The sequence below is a fragment of the Malurus melanocephalus genome, unplaced genomic scaffold (assembly GCF_030028575.1).
Source record: "Malurus melanocephalus ecotype Western Australia unplaced genomic scaffold, MMel_1.1 scaffold_142, whole genome shotgun sequence".
NCBI lineage: Eukaryota > Metazoa > Chordata > Aves > Passeriformes > Maluridae > Malurus > Malurus melanocephalus.
Genome location: NW_026623374.1, coordinates 178,657 through 186,970, shown reverse-complemented (window position 1 = coordinate 186,970; position 8,314 = coordinate 178,657). Strand labels below are relative to the sequence as shown.

Genomic DNA, 8,314 nt, shown 5'->3' with positions numbered 1-8,314 from the left:
TAGTTTCCCAACTTCTACATTCATCTCTTCAAAAAGCCAAGATATACTATCTGAAACTCACTCTGAATCACGTGTTCATTGTTACAAAACTGGCTGTTCTGATCCCCAAAATGCAGGATCATTTCTGTTCTCCCCTGCTCACGTTATTWTTTATATGGCTGAACAGGAAGCTGTATCAGCCTGCTCTGCTTGAAGCTAAATCAGGCAAAGTTTTCAGCTAGTCTCTAACCCAGCTTACCATGTAATTGTGCCAACGTTATTACTGGCTCAGGAGAAGCAGTGGAAATACGTGACTGGGGAAAGATAGGACTGTTTTTCTGGGTCATGGTCTCACTCAAGGGGCTTAAGTGACAGAGACAGCAGCCTAGATTTGGGAATCATGTCCGAGAGCAAATGTATCCTCACAGATCTTCTCTATAACTACTCCAATATTGCCAGTTGCTTTTGCAGGACATTTCAATGTTTTTGCTAAGATGTTGAAATAAAAGCAGGACAGTATTTTTAATCATGTGAATTTGACTAGTGCCAGGCGACTGTAGCTTCAGCAGTTTATTTGAAATCTTCCACTGTGCTGTACTCTTYGTTTTGGTTATATGATTTGCTTCCACTTCAAAAACCTGGAACATCAGGCAGCATTGCTGAGCACAGACCAAGAATTAGAAATATGTAACACAGATGCYGTAACAAGCACTGACTTTTTATTAATCTGTTACATGTACCTATCATGCTGGAAATAATAATTTTGAATTATCTAATTTCACAAGCACAGTTGCTGGATCTCTGCAATATTTGAAACTTATTTTTAAGTAAAAGATGCAAAGTTTTCTGCTGTGCCAAAGGAAAATTAGAATTGTAATGTTCTGTCAGAGGAGGCATTACATTTTTTTTGACAAAATAAAAATGTTCATGGAAATGAGAATCTTAATAACCAAGTGAAACTTAATCTCTTTYCATGCCACTTCTCAAAAAGAAAATATTAACAGCTACTGCACAATCACTCACCCACTCCAACTTACTATTGGTTAGACATGTGGAAACWGCAAGCTACCTGATTCTACTTCCAAAGCTGTGATGTCATGCTAGTCTTGCATTCTAGCAAGCTACTTGAGCCTAAGAGGAGYTGATATAATAGAGAAAATTAGGAAGGATTTTATCTGGGTGTTACCTTCACAAAACAAACAAAAATATGTTACAYCAGGAAAAATGTTACATCAGTTACCAAAATATGTTACAAAAATATGTTATATCAGTTACCAACTACAATAAAATTTGAGGTGATTTACTGTTTGAAGAAGGGCCTACAAATGTGAGGCTCTCTCAGTTCATTCTAACACCTTTGAGATTATACTGTACTATTTTTCTGTGAAGCATTGGCATCAGTCCTACAAAACTAATTTTCACACACTCGTAGAACAAGCATAGCCTGGAAGAATTAAATCTTAGCTTCCCTTCAGCTGTCTCAAAGTTTATTGAATTCCACCTGAAATAAGAGAAAAATTATTCCTTCCATTCTAGTCTAGGTTAAGAGTGGGCAGTTTTAGTTCTGAACATTTTTGAGATTAAGATACTTGTGTATTGTTCCATCTATCTCATTACTACTTTTATTTACAGAAACACTCCTTTTACTTTTTACTGTACACATCTGGGACTTCCTGGAAATAGTTTTATGGGCAGAGGTCAAGGTTTCTCAGATTTTGTCTATTATTTCCAGACCCCATATGTCCATAATGCATTGTCCATGTCATCTGCCTGTCATCTCTACGTGCATTGATTTTTCACATTTCCCAAAARATTTCACAGCATTGTATATTCACAGCTGTGTATAACAAGCAGTCTTGCTTTTTCTAGCCCCAGAAATCTGAAAARTCCTACTATCTTTTTCTGTCAAGGCATTCCAGGGACTATTTTCATTTTCAAAGGATGGACACTGGCCCTTTTTAGTACCTCTATTTTATACATCTTAGCATTATTTACCATCTTTGAAGCTTCTCTCACCCATAATACATAGAGGGATGAATAGTGGCTGTCTTGGTTATTGTACCCTGTATACGCAAGGAAAAAAAATTGTCCATCTGCAAATGTAATTTTGGAATCGACATAAATGTAACTTCATAGAGAAACAATTTCTACCTCCACCGTCAAGTTTCTGCTGCACAACTTGGAATCTGCATAAGGTACAGGTTTGCCAACAGCCCTGGGATAGAAATCCCAACTCAGGCATATCCTGATCCCTGCGTATGCATCTCCAGTCTTCATAATATTTTTATGGCAGTTCTCTGGGAATACACATTTAAAGTGAACCTTGCCTTATTTGTGTACTTAGCTAACAAATCTGTCATGGTTTAAGCTCAACCAGCAGCTCAGCTTCATGCAGCTTCACTCTCCTCATGCTGGGGGATACAGGAGAAATTGGAAGAGTAAAAGTGGAAAAACTCGTGTTGAGATAAATACAGTTTAACATGTAAAGCAAAAGCCATGCATGCAGGCAAAGCAAARTAAGGAATTCATTCAACACTTCTCATGGGGAGGCAGCTGTTCAGTCTTCCTCAAGACAGCAGGGCTCCATCACAAGTGACTTGGAAGGACAAACATCATCGCTCTCAACATCCACCCCTTCCTTCTTCCCAGTTTTATATGCAGAGAATGACGTGTGGTGTCAAGGTATCAACATGTGCATATGTCTTTAGTCAGTTTGGGTCAGCTTCTTGTGCCACCCCAGCCTCCTCAAAAGCAGCAGAAAAGGCCTYGATGCTGTGTCAGCACTGCTCAGCAACAGSTGAAACAAGTCTGTGTTATCAGCACTGCTCTCAGCACAAGTCTGAAGCACAGTCACATACCAGTTACAATGAAAAAAATTAACTCTATCCCAGCCAAAACCAGCACAAAGTCAAAGAAAGCAAGATTAATTCACTCCTACAAATAAAAATGCCTTTTTTACAAATAAAGAATAGAATGCAAACCTTCAGACTCCAGTGGTACAACACCTTATCTGACTGAACAAGGGGATTCAAACACTGGGCCTGAACAAACACAAAACCCAGTTCTCTAACTATGGCCTGAAACAGAGAAATGTTGCACAACTGGGATTAGCATTTTTCACATTGTATACATATATAAGATGTAGTACTGATGCTGTTTTCAGCTCAAACATCTGCACATCAAGATGTGCTATCTTCACTAACCACTCAACTCAGCAGAACTCGAATGTGATTTACAAAATTTCCTTTGCAAGTCTTACCGTCCCCAAGAATTGGACGGAAATCCTAGGCTACAGAACAAAGTATMAGGATTTCATTAGTGGTATAGTATTTARACCTTATTTCTTATCCATCCAAGAACTTGTTGGCTATAGTAGGAATAAGAATTAGATTACAGGTTCACAGATTTGGGATTATGGAGTCACAGAAGTAAACATCACAATAAGAGATGCATTATTGCCATTAACTAAGCATAATCAARTACACATTTACTCTAAGCTCCATTCCCAGCATTTAATGCACATGGCACAGAGAAGTGCACGAGATATTCTGTTCTGCTCATTCTCTCATTTTGAAATGCATTTTAATTGCTTAGCCCTATTCCTTCATCACATATCCACGGGGAATATAGGAATCACCATATCAGARCAGGCACTGTATTAACGCCTTCTCTTCTGGTGTTATGGACATCACTGATACAAGTTAAATGGCATTCATGGTATCAAAGCAGTTTCCAACTAAARGGTACCCTGCTCACCTCATTTTATACTTTCCAGAATTCATTTTATGAAAAGCCATAAACAGATGGCATCTTCATCACACCCACTGTTTTTTTCAAATCAAAAGAAACCAATGGAAAGGTATCACAGGGAACTTCAATGTTGTTCTAATCTTTCRGGGGATTCATGTCCCTGAACTGTCAAGAAAGAAGCCTTCACTGATGTTTTAGGTTTCTTTTTTTTTCCCCTATGAGAAAAGAGATGAAACATTATTACACTGCAAACAAATTATTTTTGGCCAGCCACAGGAGGAGGCAGGTAACTTCTTCATTAACCAATTTCCTTTATGTATTACAGGGAAAAACACTGCTGAAGTGCTGATGGGTTGCCAGAAGAGACTAACTCAGTACCTGTGGGATTTCCTGAGAAAGGGGTATGTGTCTCCATCTCATTTTTGGCAAATAAGGATCTCAGTTTTGCAACTCTTTATACCACTGTTATTGTCAACATTGATCTGAATACCCTGAAGTYTACAGTTACTGCACATATGTGTTGGAACCCTATTATGTATGCCATTTAAATATATGGAACAAAAAMCCCATACATTTGTAGGGACAACTGTTTTAACAGTCTTATTTCAACAACCTGATCCGTTGAATTAAAATTAAAAGCCTTTGCTATCCGACCTCCTAGTGTAAAAGAGAATGGTGAGGTGCACAGTAACTGCAAGCRTAAGACAACCACTGTTTTCCAGATGGAATTGAATGGGTCAGGTATAGAGAACTGGAGAAGCAAGATCTGTAACAGCTCTGTAAATCAGGATTTTTCTGAGGGACTGGTAAGACTGAAAGCATAAATATGGGATAACAGATAGGTATCTGTCTGCACAGAGAAATAATCACACATGTCTTAAAGCTGTCAGCTTCAGTGGCAAATGGTACTGCAAATGAAGACAAAAATATCTTCAAACATTTTCAGATATGCACTGATTATTAATTTATGTTGTTCATTTGAATAACATAACTTTTGAAGTTGACACTCACATAAACTAAATAATTATCTAGGTTAGACTAGAGATATGGGTCAGGGAACTTTATTGCAATATAAAATTTGTGCAATGTTCAAATTTAAACCTTCCTCCCTAACAAAACAAAAGATAAATCTTTTGAAGAGTTTCGGGTTTTTACTCTGAGACTGTTTCATAGGTAATAGTGAATTCTCATTTACAAAACATTGCTGACAATTAACTATTGACAAAAATCCAACATATTTTAACAAGATAGCTCAACAACACTTTATTATACCCTCCTGGGATTGTGTATTTTCAATTCCAAATGAATAGTTGACTCATTCCCCAGAGTTGCAGAGTCACACATTAGCTCAAGCCCTCTTTTTATTCTTATGCAGTTTTTCAATTTTGTAAATATCCATCATATATTTCTAGAAAACATTCAAAAAGTTAGGAACTAGTCAGAAATAATTAAGTTTTTACTTAATGCTAAATAARTTAAAATATATTAGCTGATAAGGAAGAACAAAGAGAAGAGAATTTWAAAAAATCATTAGTATTTAAAAATCATGGATATCTTCATACTTCAAGCTTAATTATATCCACATTCACCAGTAGAAATATTAACGAGAACATATTTGACTATGCATATTGCAATAAGGCCATATCTAAGGACAAGGTTTTGCTRTTTAAAATGGGATGTGAATGAATTTGGATATCTCAGACTTAAGAGCTCCTGACATGGCTACAGTTTTGCTTCTGTCAACAGCTACAAATTTTTTCAGTGCTCAGAGCTGCTGCTTACACTCAACCTAACCTGAATGCAAAACACCTATGAGAGCATTAGGGTTTTCAGTTAGCTTCRAAGTTGCAAAACCTACCTCATACTTTCAGATCAAGCTTGACATATGAAGCCAACAAAACTATGACTACCCTTTAAAATTACATAATCCATGACTGGGATGTTTGTGGAGCATCTTCTACGGCACAGCATTAGGATCACTCTCCCAGATGTGTAGGATCCAATTTCTCTGACAAAGAACATTCAATCTCACCTCTACTGGAAAGTCTTCAGCAACCATACTGGTCAGGGTCTGCTGTCTTTACATCATTATTCTGACAATACCATCTCCCCTTCCTTACCACAGCTRTTTCTCTTAGGATTTTTTCTTCAAGATAAAAGTTGATCTGTCTTGGATAAGGTCAAGAATTCGTAACCTTGGGGTTGAGTGGATCTTGGTAAACTTCAATTGAAAAATCAGGCCTCCGTTTCTAGCTCTTCTCTGAACTGTTTGTTCACTGGCAGGAAAGGGACTTCATCAAGGGCACATAACTCWGAGGATGGAGTTATGGACTGCACTGTGAAAATGCTGCCTGCCATCCCACTGAAATACAGACCTAGACTACAGAGAAATAACTAGAGTTTAGAYTATCATTGTTAGGTAAGACAAGTATCACTTCAAGCAATTAACAAACTTACCCAGAAATCTGAAGAATGAAGTCTTGGACTTTCTATGCCTACTCCTATGAACTTTTCTGATTTTAATGTAAGCAGTCATGTATTGTGTACAAAGCTTCTACTGAGAGATCCAGTTACCATATTCAGGMCCAGGTATCTAAAGTTTAGACAGACAACAGTTTACTGGACCATTTAATACAAGACCCTTAAGATAGCAGTATTTCCCACAGCAGGTTCACAACTGCCATTGCAGTTTTCCTGGGTACCATCAATGTGGGATGTTCTTTAAGGTTGCAGCAGTGATTTCTGCAGTGATGAGGCACAAGTAAATGTGCAAGTCAAGTTCTGGCTGTGCAGCAACTCTGTTCTTCAGGCAGTTCTGCTTCTCTCATCACTGGACACATTCAGTTTCACAAATGTAGAAGGAGAACCAGCTGCAGCACTTCAGACTCATTTCATACWGCTGTTGAATACTGAGCTAAGACAGTAGGCACAACTATTTTTTCCAGCTCCTTTGTTGCAATATATTCTTTCACTTTGCCTCAGTTTTCTAGTAGGTTTGGGGTTTGTTTTTTTTTTGTAGCCATATCAGCTACATGATCTAGCTGTGCTAGATCTACAGCATGATCTAGCTATGCTTTCTGCTAGAATTATTGACTGACTTGAGCAAACAAAACCTGCTGATTTGGCCTAAATGTCATTCCTGGTGACATATCAGCTCCATTCCCTGTATTTTGAATACCTTTCATCTTACTTTATATTGCTTAAGATTCAAAGCAGATGAATTCATTAGGAATGTAATCTTTAACTACATTTAAAATGTATTTAGCCRTTGTCCTTATTATTTTATTAATTTGATAGGCTTATTTCCTTGTCAAGTATGAATTTTAAAACAAAGCTGCTGTCTTGACACCACTTCTCTACATTATTGGAAAGTTAATGTTGTATTTTAATAGGATTATTTTATATCAGCAATTCCATTTAGTTGCTTTACTTTGCTGGGCATCTGTCCAAGATCCCAGATAACTAATCTCTAAAAAGTGACCTACATACTTAACCACTGTCCTGTTCATAAGCGACACTAATTGACTCATATTTTCTGTTTGATCTATACACATTTTCTCTTGTGCCATTGCATAAATCCTTGTACATTAGTAAATTCTTTTGTAAATGAAGGTTTTTCCAAGAATAATTCTGACGGATAAGATTGCCCCATACCCTACTCAAAATTTGAGCTTATGTGGACACTGTTAATCATGTTTTCCTTTGTCCTAAATATAAACATATAGACTATACATATAGTCTTTCTGCAGTGCATAATAAATCCATGAAAGCACTAGGTTTATTTGCTTAGACTTTCAGCAGAGGTATGCATCAGAATCAGATTTTTTACATAATCTGCTGCAAACTGTTTCTTTCAAATTCTTTAGACTGGCTGTACAGTTGAAATTTTGTAYTTTCAAAACCTTTGCAGGGGGCATGTGATGAAATGTTTTGGACAGATTTAAAGTTTGTTATGAAACATCAGAGTGCAGCTTTGATAATTTTATTATGGGGGTGCCCTCTTCTCGCTTGAAGGAAGCTTTTCCTACCTTCAAGTTTGAGTATATGCCTTTATTTTACCTTGGTACACTTGAAAAAGCTCTTGGACGTCTCTATAGCTATTCCCTTGGTGGGAAGTGTGCATGAAAAAGAATAACAAGTTCTCTTGCCACCTGCCAGTCAGGTGGAAGCTGATTGTCTTGCCAGAGAAAAATTTCAACTTGAACTCCTTTACCTAGAGGCAGCTAGGCTCTGCTACAATAGCCATCACTCTGAGAAAAAAAACTTCAAAAAACAAACTAAAAGGAGCTGATAAAAATGATGCTTCCAGAAATATGAGTAACTTGAATAAGTTCTCTCATACCCGGTTTTGGGCAAATGAGCAGCAGAAAGCAGAGGTTATGCTGGCAGTTATTTACAAAGGAGATCTGGTACAACTGTGTCTCTAGAGATGGCTCCTGACTTGAGGCCTGCAGATATTGCTGTGCCTATTTGCACAAGTTGTTTCTGTTTTCCCCTCATACATTTCCAAGTCACACAGTGAGACCTCTGCTGYTCATAAAAGCACTCAGGACAGGGTTATGACAGCAAATCCATTTCTGATCCT

At 37.4% G+C, this 8,314-nt stretch overlaps 1 protein-coding gene across 4 annotated transcripts in view; it reads right to left on the bottom strand.

The window, feature by feature from the left end:
- Positions 1-4,774: 4,774 nt before the first annotated feature.
- Positions 4,775-8,314, bottom strand: part of CREM (cAMP responsive element modulator) — a 40,878-nt gene continuing 37,338 nt past the window's right edge. For 3 of the 4 annotated variants that reach the window (XM_057371134.1, XM_057371139.1, XM_057371143.1), the window contains one exon: positions 4,775-6,322. The gene's annotated coding sequence lies outside the window, so the exon portion shown is untranslated. The remainder of the gene's footprint in view (positions 6,323-8,314) is intronic. The other variant, XM_057371135.1, reaches the window with a different exon arrangement.